Source organism: Alosa pseudoharengus, unplaced genomic scaffold, assembly GCF_046254945.1.
Source record: "Alosa pseudoharengus isolate Yale_2024_CS ecotype anadromous, Long Island Sound unplaced genomic scaffold, YU_APseudo_1.1 YU_APseudo_1.1_scf_22, whole genome shotgun sequence".
NCBI lineage: Eukaryota > Metazoa > Chordata > Actinopteri > Clupeiformes > Clupeidae > Alosa > Alosa pseudoharengus.
Genome location: NW_027468680.1, coordinates 5,628,036 through 5,640,535, shown reverse-complemented (window position 1 = coordinate 5,640,535; position 12,500 = coordinate 5,628,036). Strand labels below are relative to the sequence as shown.

At 43.1% G+C, this 12,500-nt stretch overlaps 1 protein-coding gene across 1 annotated transcript in view; it reads left to right on the top strand.

Annotated features, from left to right (window-relative positions):
* The first annotated feature begins 4,420 nt into the window (after positions 1–4,420).
* Positions 4,421–12,500, top strand: part of ston2 (stonin 2) — a 40,117-nt gene continuing 32,037 nt past the window's right edge. The window contains exon 1 of the mRNA XM_076300330.1: positions 4,421–4,673. The gene's annotated coding sequence lies outside the window, so the exon portion shown is untranslated. The remainder of the gene's footprint in view (positions 4,674–12,500) is intronic.

Sequence of the window (12,500 nt, the reverse complement as noted above, 5' to 3'; positions counted from 1 at the left end):
ATGTTTGGGGGCAGGCTTGCAGGGCTGTGTACGAAGGCCGTTGTTTTTTTTACAGTGCACTCACGGAATGGAGAGCTAGCGGATCGTCAGGAGATAGTGTTACAGGTTACAGCTTACGATTGCTGATGGTGCCTTTAATGCTGACTAAATGTATGTGTGGAACAATTTGCATATGTACAGTATATAGGGTTGTGTGTGTGTGTGTGTGTATGTGTGTGTCTGTGTGTGTATGTGTGTGTGTGTGTGTGTGTGTGTGTGTGTGTGTGTGTGTGTCTGTGTGTGTCTGTCTGTGTGTGTGTGTGTGTGTGTGTGTGTGTGTGTGTATCTGTGTATGTGTGAATGTGTGTGTGTGTGTGTGTGAGTGTGTGTGTGTGTTAGTGACTGTGTGGGGTTAATGAAGATTTCAGACTGTCCTTCTGTCTAAAGGCGGGAGAAAGAGCGCTGTGAGTAAACACAGTCAGTTATTGATCATCCTCCACACAGCATGGCAATCAAACCCAAGCCCATTAGTCTAATTCCGCTCCGTTCCCCCCCCCCCCCCCCCCCCCCCCGCAGGTGCACACGGGGCCGTGGGATTGGCCGCCGCTTACAGTTTTTTACAACTGTTTACACACGTTTTCAAAACTCTGTGTCTATTTTTCAAAACTCCACACACAAAACCAACAATTGCTCACACAAAATGCAAAATGCCTCAAATCTCCAGCAAAATGACACACAACATTCAAAATGTCATAAACACATCTTTAAATCAAACATTCGCCTCACATTACAAACACTTTTGTCATAATATGACATTTTGGATACATCATGTACACACTGTTGCTCAAAAACTAAAGCTCTTCTGTCTTAGGCTTTCTATATATAATATATAAACTGTAGTTCTGAAATCCTCTAGGGCCAGATTGAAAGGGTTCATACCTACATATAGAGTATGCCTATACTAAGGCAATGACTGGATGGTGTTCCGTAAAAAGTAATGAGTGTTTACACATGTGAAGAGAGAGAGTGAAGCACTGGTGATTTAGTGTGGCATTTTGATGGGTTGTGTTTGAAAAATGAAGTCAAGTTACTTCCTGTTCCATTTTTGTGTGTTAAGTAGAAAATTGTGTGTGGTGTTTTGCAAAATGTGTTTTAGTCAATTGAAAACTGAGTCAAACACTGAGAATTAGTGTATGGTTTTGCAGATTTGGTGTGGGGTTATGATGTTTGGAAGACATGTTTAGAAAATTGTGTGACAAGCAAAGATTTAGTGTGTAAGCATTTGAAAAAAACTGTAATTGAGAACTTATTTAGGCAAGTGAACGGCAGCGTCTTGGCGGCCGCACGCCAGAACTTACCGGAGCTTACCGGAGCCGGCACGCCGTCGTTATGAAATCAGGAACCCGCGCTGAGGGATGTCCGCGCTCACACTCTATTCCCTGATACACATCTCTGGCTACGGTTTCATTTAACGGGACAGATCTCCCCTCTGTGGCCTCGCGCATTCATCAGCCGTTACGACATTTGGGGTCTAGGAACGGGAGCGCGGCACTCAATTACAGAAAAAGCACAAGGCTTATTAGATCAGTACTCCAATTAGGCCTCACGTGAGACAAGGCGTGTTGTTTACGTGCCGAATCTGGCAGCTGGGAATTCTGCAGTCGTCTCTCTTTTGACAAGATTGAAATATGAACAACGCGTGCAATTATGCACCCAAGACTCCCTGATTCCCACAAATTTGTACGTAATTTGATAGAGGGGCTTCTGTTTTGCTGTCTACAGTGATACACTCCGGATATTGCATCAGGTTCTGAATTTGTAAGGGATATGTTGATGTATTTTCCTAGGTCAAAAGAGAGAACTAGAGAGAGAGAGAGAGGGAGGGAGGGAAGGAGACAGGGATGGAGAGAGAGAGAGAGAGAGAGTGCCATGGGCATTTTAATTGCAGTGAAAGTAGGTTAACCAGAGGGATATATTTCCAGCACGTGGAGGCGAGGGAGAGACGAGAAGATAGGCTGAATATTCTCCCCCCTATGACAGACTGCACATGAGGATTTTAAACTGCGCCATCTCTCTCTCTCTCTCTCTCTTTCTCTCTCTCTCTGTCTCACACACACACAATCTCTCTCTCTCTCTGTCACACACACAATCTCTCTCTGTTTCACACACACATACACACACAGTCTCTCTCTCTCTCTCTCTCTCACACACACACACACACAGTCTCTCTCTCTCTCTCATGCACACACACACACACACACACACAGTCTCCCTCTCTCTCTCTCTCTCACACACACACACACAGTCTCTCCCTCTTTCTCTCTCTCTCTAATTTTTCTCTCATTCTCTCTATCTTTCTCTTCTCTTTCCAACACACACACACACACACACACACACACACACACACACACACACACATGCATAAATACAAATTGAACTATTTATGTTATAGTTTGTTCTCCTGGCACATCTAATGCAAGGTCACTGGTGTAATCCCCCCACACACTTACTGACTAAATATCTACCCACTCCTGTGCTGTGAGTCACTTAAGATACAACTAAAACTATCAACTGAATATCATTTCTTAAATGTGTCAGACAAAACTAACAGTATGGTTGAATAGAAGCCCACTGCCATGCTACTGTTTAGGTATGTGGGCTGTGGGCTGTGGATTTAGGAGGAGAATTAGCAGTTGTCATCATGGCAGATGTTGCTTCATCTCCGACTTTGCCCGGCATCCCCGGCTGTGTGCGTGGGATCCACTGGTGGTGGTTTTCCATTGATGGGGGCGGTGTGTGTGTGTATGTGTGTGTGTGTGTGTGTGTGTGTATGTGTGGTGGTGGTGGTGGTGGGGGGGGGGCAGACGGCTGCGGTCCCTAGCAACAGTGAAAACCACAAGCGTCACTGGCCGTTATGCAACCTACTAAAGCAGTGCCGACGCCACCACCATGGCACCGCTAGCGGCCGACGGATTTTTTTTTTTTTTCATTTCTCATGTTCAATAAAGATCCTTTTCAAGTCGGAGGGAAATTGCTGTAGAGAGCATCCTCACGTGCCTAAAGGAGGACAGCGCATGGCTCCTTTAGTGCAAACTGGCCTACAAATCACAGTGTCTGTGACTGCAAGCTTATCTGAACTTTTTCACTTGATTTGGACTGACAGCCACAGGGCCTCTTATGCAAACAGGGAAAGGATCATTAGTTATATCATTTGGGTTACAAAGAGAGTCATAGAGTGAATGGGAATGAGAGAGAGGGCTGGCAGTGTAAGACAGTGGAGGTCTAATACATGGGTTTCCCTGCATACCGGTAGTTACATTTTCACAGTAAAATATGAACCAAACTAGAACCTTAGGTTAGTTTCTTGCATTGAACAAATGCATGATGTTGATACCAGGTGAACTGAAAGGATATACAGAAACATGTTTATATGTTTGTCACAATTGTGCATTTTCTTGTTTCATTTTAAGTTCTCAAGCAGTATTTACTGTAAGATGTATTGCCAAACTTGACATAAATAATGTCTTCAGATCTCTAACGCCATCTACAGGTACAAACGAAGAACTAAAGATAAGGCTTTGATATAACCCTCCTGTTGTGTTTGTATCATGTTTACTAGTTTTGTGTTCCTGGTCAAAAATGAATCCATAGTAACACATCATCTAATGTTGTGATAGACCTTTGTATCAACTTAAGTTATATTGAATATTACCAGTTTTGAGTCTCCATTCAAAACTGGCTCGTGCAAGTCAGAAGGGGAAAGGTTCCAGTGGGGGCTGGCATAAAAGCGGAGAGAGAGAGAGAGAGAGAGAGAGAGAGAGAGAGAGAGAGAGAGAGAGAATGTACAGAAGCACAGATACAGTCAATTTGTATGTGCCTGGACTCAATTTTATACACTGACCATTTTCTCACCCATTCATTTCTAATGGCTGGTCACCAGGAATACACATGGGTTCTAAAGTAAAATAAAGCACCAAAATGGTTGTGGTTTTTGTGTGTTCAGATCCACTGTGTTAACAAAGTCATTGAGCCTCATGATAGTCAGAATAAATTAACAATAGGTCTACTTTTGAGAGAATTTTTTTTTAGCCCTAAATCGGTCAAATTGAACCTCGAACACAACAGGAGGATTACATTAACGGGTGGAATCGTTTGTCAACTTTGAATCATTGAAGTGGTTGTAGGCTACTGCACACACGTTAACTGTGTTATCTTATTATATCTTCGATTTATTATTAATAAATGCTGATTTGCTAATCCTATCGTCATCCATAGCATAACATCCTCAAAGCCCCTACTGAGATGTTAATCCAATAGATGGCGCCACACACAGACACGCTGTTCTTTTGGATGACTATCAGAGCAGTACCCTTGTATAAAACAATGCACCCTGTCGTCATTGAGAATGCCATTGGAATGGATATAACTAACCCATGTCGTCATGGCCAGTCATAGTGGAAAGGTCGTGGTCCTTCGCTGTTGTCTTTTCGATCGGCAAGTTGAGGAATGTCTAAAACTTTCACTATAGTTAGTTACACTGTCGCCTTTGTGAGCACCTGATGGCCAATCACAACGTGCAAGTGACACCGTATGGCTGCGCTGGCCAATCACGCACAGCAACCACGACTCGTACGGCAGAGAAGATTTCCACCGGGAGAGCGACCAACGATAAACAGACCAATTGTGTGATATCGGTATGTAATATAGGTGTAATGTGCGTGCATGAGTGTGTGTTCCTTAGTGTTGTAACTTTTAGAATGTCTCTTCAGATACTCTGAATGCTGAACTCCTCGCGCGTTACAGTGTAGCGTGAGAGACTACCGACAGGCAACAGGTTGTTGTTGTTTAATATTGGAGTATTGGAATCCTTTTAGCCTACAGTCAATGTAGACTGATATGGTGATTTTCGCCATCATAACATATGCATTCAACTGTAATATTTCATTTAAGGATTCATTTGACTCTTTTAAATGTAGGGATAAATAGAAATTAATATTTTATTGTCGTGACTAAACTGTTCTAACATCCCCGGATAGTTTTGCTTTTGTCTTATTTTGATCTTATAATCATGATGGTCTTTTTCATTGTTGTTGTTGTTGTTGTGTGAGTGTGTGTGTGTGTGGTTTGAATGAACTGCTTATGTAACATATAGCCTACAAACTTGTTCAATAATAACAAAGGAATAACAACAACTGAATCAAGTCAAGCATACGCATTTAGTTAAGTTACAAGTAGCCTACGCTACATTGCGCGTGCTCCTGTGGTGGTTGATGTTTAGCACAGTCCCCAGGTTACCCACTTCTCTCTGTCTGTGTAGCCTAGTTGACAGTAGTGGTGGGACTGGGACAGCATAGCAGAGAGAGTTTTTCAATGGCACAGTCGGTGTTTGTGTTAAGCCGTAGCTAGCACATGGCGGACGCAGCATGAAGAGGATCTGCTCAAGCGCTGAGTCACCGCTGGGAAGCAGTCCAAACACCGGACAGGCTGAAGCTTTTCCCCGTGAAGCCATCCATCTCTTTGCGGTGACACACCCCTCTGTGCCGCCTCCGCCCAGCATATGTTGTTATTCTGCGTTTGAATCGATTACCGCAAAAGAAAGTAGTACTATTTACAGTCATTGACCACCAGAATGAGGTTAATCTATTGACATCTATTGACATTTTCACTGTCATTAGGTTGAACCTGAAGGATCGTATGGCTTTGCACACAGAACTCGATATTTAATGCCAATTTTATGATCTTGGGGATAACAAGAAGGAATAGTGATGTCATGGTTTCATGGAGTCCACATTGTATAGTGCTTTGGGTGTCCAGTCCCCATATCCTCTTCCTGCTGTTTATAATCATTTGAGGTATTATTGCAGTGGTGACAGATTCCATCTACCTATATGGTCTTCATCAGAAAGTCATTGTGATGGCCTGATGGCTTTCTTCCTGATTGCAGTCGCTCACTTTCGGATGTCTTAGGATGCTTCATATCATATATATCTGGCGGTCATTGATGTGTTTGTGGGATGAGGCGCTTTCATCCTCAGGAACATGCTGTTCTGTGGACGATTTACACGCTTGGCAGTAAGAGTGGAAACACAGATGAAGGGCCCTGCTGGTGTCTTCTGTCATCATAAATGATGTTTGATTCATTTCATATATTTGAATGAGGAAGTGGCTGACTTGGACCTATACAGCAGTGTTTTTCAACCTTTTTTGTGCCACGGCACACTTTTGACACTTAAAATGTCCCACGGCACACTAACATCCTGTGTGAAGAAAAAATAAACATACCATAGCCTAAAACTTCAAATAATACACAGATATGGCCTTATTATGGCTTCTATGCAAGACCTGTCAATAAAACAAGCGCCCTCTGTTTCATTTGTAGGTGACTATATCTAATTTAATTGTTGTTATAAACTGGATATGTGATGATTTTGTGAATACTGAATATGGGGCCCCCATTGTACAATGGCTGCATACCACAAATAGTGCAATCATACAATCAATGAGAGCATGTGGTTATAAATTCTTTGATGCAACAGTTGCTTTTCTGGACCAGTGAGTGACATTTGGGTAATTTTCTGCGGCACATCTGATGATCTTGATCTTGGTTGAAAAACACTGCTATACAGTATTAGTCACACTCACAGACATATGGCTGATCGAAGGTGGCAGAATCACAGTTGGAATGTTTCAAAGAACACTTTTGATGCCATGGTGATAGAACACTTTTGATGACATTGTGATAGAACACTTTTGATGCCATGGTGATAGATTTCAGACCCACAGGCACAGCGGGGGTGCTGAGACGGAGAGTGTGCATGTGCAGACATGTCGGGTGTGTTTGTGCGTTTACTCCAAAACGTGGCTGTAGCCTGATGTGGTGGGGTGAGTGTGTGTGTGTGTGTGAGGTTTTCAGTAGCGTCAACATTTTCATAAATAGCTTCATCGTCTTGTTCTCAAGCATACCATTCCGTTTGTATTTCACAGACAAACAGGCATTCGTTGATAGTTTTCTGTGCGGAGCACGACCAGCAAGAGGAGACGTGGTGGAGCGCTCAGCCCTTGGGTGTAATTGTGATGAGATTGAGAAGCATGGCTGCTGCTGCCGCAGGGTGGTGATAAGGGAACGAGGGAATCCACGAGGGAGAGGGAGGAGTGTGCAGGGTGTCGCGTGGGGAAGACAGAGCATCCACAGCAGCACTCAGGAACAACATGTACATCTATTCATTTAGCAGACGCTGCTATCCAAAACAACTTACAAAACTCATTTTAACATTCAAGCTACATTGCAAAGGAGACCGACAATGAGACCCTGGTGCAGCTGTGGCCTACTGGTTAGGGTTTCGGGCCTGAAACCGAGGGGTCGCCGGTTCGATCCCCGACCAGTAGGGAAAATCCACGGCTGAAGTGCCCTGAGCAAGGCACCTAACCCCTCACTGCTCCCCGATGGTAATAATTTTAGGGTTTCAAGACTAGTTTTTAGTTAGCCATGTGGCCCCTCTTGGCATTAAACTAAGACACCCTCCCCTCCCCCAATAAAATGCTAATGTACTGGTTCCATGGGCTATCAGATCCACAAGACAAAGGATGTTACCTTGCTATACTGTATCCATGTCATGAAATGTAAATATATTCATGTTTGGTATCATTGTAATAGTCTCAGTACAAGGATTGTAATGATTTGATTGTGAGAATGTTTGGAACATTCTATAAGTGATATTTCTGATATATAAGACATCTCTAAGCTGGACTATTGTAATTCACTATTAGCTGGCTTACCCGCTTGTGTAACAAGATCATTACAGCTGATTCAAAATGCTGGAGCATGCCTGGTCTTCAATCAGCCAAAGAGGACACATGTAACTCCTCTCCTAGTTACTCTCCATTGGCTCCCTATAGTAGCCAGAATTAAATTTAAATCTCTCACTTTGGCCTATAGGACACTAACTAGATCTGCTCCTAGTTATTTTAATTCAATAATCAAGCCTTACATGCCCAACCGCCCACTGCGGTCTTCTGGTGAGCGTATGTTGTGTCGACCAGTCATAAAAACTGGGTCTAATTCCAGACTCTTTTCTTCAGTGGTTCCATGTTGGTGGAATGAACTGCCCAGTGCTCTCCGTTCCTGTGGTAGTTTTGGGTCGTTTAAGAGGGGTCTAAAGACATTCCTATTCAACATATACTTAGTTGTTTAAGCGCTTATGTGTTATGGTTTATATAATGTTGTTTTTATTTTAATTGGGCTGTTAATTAATTTGACATTATTGTTTATTATTGATATTCTCCTTAATGTAGTCTTAGCATGTTATTGTTTTTATATTATTGATTGAATTGACATTATTGTTTTATTATTGCCTTTCCCCTTTTTTTACATTGCTTTTTTATTAGGCTATTGATTGAATTGATATTATTGTGTACTACAACTATTCTCCTTACTATATTTGACCTAGATTTTAATCTGTTCCCTGTTCATTTTTAAATATTATTATGTTGTTTTGTATTTATATGTCGCTTTGGACAAAGGCGTCTGCTAAATCCATAACCATAACCATAACCATAACCATAACCATCTCTCCTCGTGCTATTCAGATAGGTGTGAAGTGGGTGTGAGTAGGTGTGTCTGATGCCAAGTGGAGAACCAATCATGTTGACTTGTTTTGGCGCCACATTCTTCCTTTGTTTAAAACATACAAAAGTAACTAAACTGCACTGATTGTCAGACTAAGAAGAACGAGAACTAGATTGGAACGATGGAGAACTGAAGAAGAGAGAGAGAGGGTGATCCGACAGAGGCCATGGCCTTTGTGCCATGGCCTAGGCTACATAGACCATAGACCATTTTTTTGTACCCTCTCTGTAACAGAATGAACCTGATTCCTGAGTTTTCCTGAAGTTTGCCAGTCTAAGATTAATAATAAGTAATTATTCCCCACAATTACTTTCATCCCCGAGCGCCGCTGTAGCAGGCAGCTCACTGCTTCGGCTTAGTGTGTGCTTCACCTCACTGTGTGTTACACTAATTCACGGATGGGATAAATGCAGAGACCAAATTTCCCTCACAGGATTAAAAGAGTATCTATTAGGGCTGTCAAAATAACTGATTAATTTCGATTAATTAATTTGAGAAAAAATAACTGATTAAAAAAATTAGTGCAGATTAATCGATTCCGTATGACCTTTGACCCCGAGCAGTTCTAGTCAGTTTTAAAAATTAGACTGTAAAATGAAGGAGAGAGAAAAAAACGTGCTGCCTGGATCATTGATTGGAACATTTACTTTTAAAAAACGGCCTGATGGTGTTGATAAAAATAAAGTCCTTTGCAATGTCTGCAAGTGTTGACATTGAGGGGAGTGTTAATTTATTTTCATTGTGTCCCCTAGGTTATATCTGTGGCCTGAAATGCCTTGTATGTGAAAAAAAACAATTCTTCCCGAAGCACTTTTGAATTTATTTCCTTAGCATATTAGGTCATATAATAGATTATTATGGCCATTATTTGAACAGTGAAAATAATAATAAAAGAGTTTTTGAACTTTAATGTCACTAATGCTGATGCTATGCGATTAATTTAGATTAATTAATCACAGAGTATGTAATTAATTAGATAAATGTTTTAAATCGATTGACAGCCCTAGTATCTATACTTATTTCTACAATAGAGGATGGGAGGATGCAGAAGTGAAAGTGTAGTCGAAAGAGATAGTGGTAGAAGGAAGTAGAAGTTATGTTAGATGTGTTAAGAGAGCAGGTCCTTACACGTCAACAGCAGCCGCCGCCGCAGCCAAAGAGAACAGAAACAGCCAGCGTGCTTTTTTATCTGTTGGGGCACACCAAGTCAGAGTCCATTTCCTGTGGCACTGTGCTGACTCTTCCTGTCGGATCTGTAGCGCTGGGGACAGGATGGTACCCCTCTATTGTCCCCCGCTGGCCAGAGTGTGGAAAACCTGACACCAGCGTGGCTTTCAAGTGACAAGTGTGGTTTCCTCTCCCGGGTTCTTGTGCCGTGTCTTGTCCACTGCACCCCCAGGTAGACTGATAGTGGTGGTGGGCGACGTGCTGGGAACAGTGCGGTCAGTGTGAGGCCTTGACCCCTCAGACACTGGTGTGTGTGTGTGTGTATTTGTGTGTGTGTGTGTGTGTATGTGTGTGAGTTTGTCTGTGTTTGTGTGCGTACTTGTGTGTGTGTGTGTGTATGTATGTGTGGGAGTGTTTGTGTGTGTGCTTGTGTGTGTGTGTGTGAGTGAGTGTGTGTGCGTGTGCATGTGCGTGTGCGTGTGTGTGTGCGTGTGTTTGTGTGTGTGTGCCTGCGTTCGTGAGTGCGTGTGCGTGTGTGTGTGAAGCAGTGAGGGGTAAGCACACAGAGTTGTGCGGGCTGGTCTGTGTGTTTTTAGGGAAGCCTTTATCACACAGTGACACTGTCTTCCTGTGGCCTTGACTTGTCCTGTCAAAGCGGCTGGAAAACTGACCACTGTGTACTGACCTTGGTTCTGTAAATAGGGTCAAAAAGTACCAGAGAGAGAATGAGTGTGTGTGTGTGTGTGAGAGAGAGAATGTGTGTGTGTGTGTGTGTGTGTGTGTGAGAGAGAGCAAAAATGTGTGTGTGTGTGAGTGTGTGTGTGTGTGTGTGTGTGTGTGTGTGAGAAAGAGCAAAAATGTGTGTGTGTGTGTGTGAGAGAGAGAGAGAGAGAGAGAGAGAGAGAGAGAGACAGAATGTGTGTATGAGAGAGAGAGAGAGAGAGAAAGCAAGACTGAGTGTGTGTGTGAGAGAGAGAGAGAGAATGTGTATACGAGAGAGAGAGAGAGAGAGCAAGAATGAGTGTGTGTGTGTGTGTGTGAGAGATAGTATGAGAGAGAGAATGACCTGCTACTGTTCCTGCTGGGTAGACCGTAGACCTCCCATGGGCAGTGTGTTTCCAGTCTCTGTGACATAACCTCCGTCCCAGTGAAAATGCCCCTCTTCATGGAGATGTTTTTGTACTCTGGTGCGTGCTGCGGTTTGTTACAGTTTTGTTCTGGCTCTACCCTGGATGTGGGATTCTTACTTCTGTTTTTGTCGTGCAGAGATAAGTTAAAAAAAGAGGCGTCGCGTGATGCCCAGCTCGGTGCAATGCCGTGTGCAATACCCTGTCCACTTGGACTCCTCCTCCGTCGGATTCATTTGCTGCAGTTACCTGCATCACCTTGCGCTCATCATGTGAGTTGAAAGGCAGTGAATGGAACAAGCACATGCAGTGGCAGAGGCACAGTTGAAGCTGAGGTAGCTGTTGATGCTGGAGTGGATGCCGGATTTGGCTTGGAACTGGGCCGGATCAGGGCTGGATTTGGCTTGGAACTGCTCTGGATCAGGGCCGGATTTGGCACAGAACTGCCCCTGATTTGGCAAAGAACTGGGCCGAGTCAGGACTGGATTTGGCTCAGAACTGCTCCGGACCAGGGCCGGATTTGGCACAGAACTGCCCCTGATTTGGCACTGAACTGCCCCTGATTTGCCACTGAAGTGGGCTGGGTCAGGGCCAGGCTGGTCTCTGAGGTGGCTACAAATTGGCGATGAATGATGGTGAGGATCTTGCTTCAAAGACTTCAAAGAGAGTGGGACCTAAAAAGAGAGGGAACTGCTGCACTTGTCTGTCTTTTGAAGAGAGGGGTTTTTCAGTGGGCCGCCTCTTGTGCCTTTAGAAGAACTCTTACAAGTCATGAATCGCTGTTTGCTCAACCTTTTAAGAAATACTTCAGAGTGTCAGTTTTATGGCACTTTCCAAGAGCACTTTGTGCTAAAAAAGGAGTCCCTTTGAAACACTTTCTCTGTATGAAAAACACATGCTGAAACAGGTTCTATCAAGAGCCTGAAGTTTTGTAGATAGAACCTTTCCTTGTCAGCACGGGGTTGTCAGCAGGGATGTAGTGGAGGCTAAACGCAAGTAAACACAGTTTATCCACCAATTTCAGAAATAGAGATTATCCACCTCTCAAAAGAGTTTATTCACCAATTGCTACTTTTGACATTCAAAAATCACATTGTAGTATCCACATTCACAATATGTACACTCTAGGAACCATTTAATACCCCTGATATTGATATAAACATTGGACAATAACCTCCACCATCATCAAACATGTTTTGAATGCCTTTTTAAAAAAAATCCAATACTGCATGGCACAGTCCACCTCACCATGATCACAGAAATCATAGTTTACACACCTCTTATTTTACCTCTACACCCCTGATTATTACCACAAAAAAACCAATAACATTGCTGTTACTCTTGAGATGGATGCAAGCTGCTCAGCTAAGATGCATGTAGCTGTATGAGTCCAGTGGAACACCCTGGTTGTGAGGGAAGTCTGTAGTGGTCCTAGTGTCCAGCTGACCTGAAGAAACTTGTAAAAAGATCCCACCGCATCATTCCACCATTTCTTTAGTGTTTTGGCGTCCTGTTTGAAGGTACCTTAGTCTGATTGGTTAAACTCTGTGTGCATTCGTATTCACTTGATATATACTGTACAATACTGTATATTTATATTC